General features: G+C 47.1%; 1 protein-coding gene across 1 annotated transcript in view; it reads right to left on the bottom strand.

Annotated features, from left to right (window-relative positions):
- LOC104865492 (zinc finger protein 709) overlaps positions 1 to 1137 on the bottom strand; it is a 19520-nt gene that overhangs the window by 17918 nt on the left and 465 nt on the right. The gene's annotated exons all lie outside the window — the stretch shown is intronic.

Below are 1137 nucleotides of genomic sequence, written 5' to 3'. Positions count from 1 at the left end.
GCAAAAAGGCTAAGGTTGAGGGCAGTCATCTTGTGCAGGCCCAAGCAGTCTCTCACAATTCTTAGATTGCTGCAGCACACAATTCTTTACAGTCACACCAACAATCTGACCTCAGGGAAAGACCCGCTCTGTTGGAGGTGTGGATTTTACCACTATCCCCATCCCCTCCTCTCCCACTGTCTTTCTCCTCCCCTTTGCTTCTTCCTGCACAGAAAACTCCTTTCTCAGTAACCGCTCATATGGCTGTAGAGCTCACATTTCAGGCCTTACCCCTACTACACTACTCCTTAAATATAAAGTCCACCTCCATCAGCATTCCAATTCTTAAAACGGCATCTATGGTCCAAGGACTACAGCAATTAGTTATTTGAGGTGCTGCCCCTCTGCTTTTCCACTCCTATCAAATCACATATCTGCAGATGTTGGAGTTTAATGAGTCTCACACTGTGTGTATAACAGGCAGCTCCTTCTGGAAGTAGACTTTAGCAAGAACACTTTCTTCTGCACTTGTTCACACATTAACATTTTCTCCATTTCTCTCAGCATTCAGACTTTATGGGAAGGTCTCTTCAAGTGGGCTCTCTGTTAGAAGAGGTGCCACCTAACTCACGTAAGATGACAATTGTTTTTGCTGTGTATGTAACACAGAAGTCCACTGCATGCTTGGCAAGGGCCCCACCACGGACTCACTTCACCAGCAACGTTAAAAGCTCTCTTTCTGTTTTGTCCTGTTGTTTCACTTAGGGTCTCAGAATGTAGCTCAGACTGGCCTTGATCTCACTGGTTGGCCCACTGTACACTCCAACCCCCAGTGAACTTTCCGCCTCAGCCTCCCAATGCTGGAGTTATAGATGTGCACTACCGTGCCTGGCGATCCTTTTTCAGTTCTCAGGGCATTAATCATCACTTATCCTGAGTTTGACAACTGAGATTTTGAAAATTTACTCTCATCACAGGGTAGCACTGGCCTAAGAAGCTAAGGTGTTGCTCTGAGACTCTGTATCACAAACATTTATAAAACTGAGGTCCTCCAGGTCTGACTGAGGGATGAATGAGACCAGGGAACCAGCACAGTACAGGTCCTCCAGCAGGACTCCCCACCGGAAGCAGCGTCTCCCCACAATTCCCTCCGCGCAC

Source organism: Fukomys damarensis, unplaced genomic scaffold, assembly GCF_012274545.1.
Source record: "Fukomys damarensis isolate Sample0158 unplaced genomic scaffold, DMR_v1.0_HiC HiC_scaffold_25, whole genome shotgun sequence".
In the NCBI taxonomy this organism is placed as follows: Eukaryota; Metazoa; Chordata; class Mammalia; order Rodentia; family Bathyergidae; genus Fukomys; species Fukomys damarensis.
This window is presented reverse-complemented; position numbering and strand designations above follow the sequence as displayed.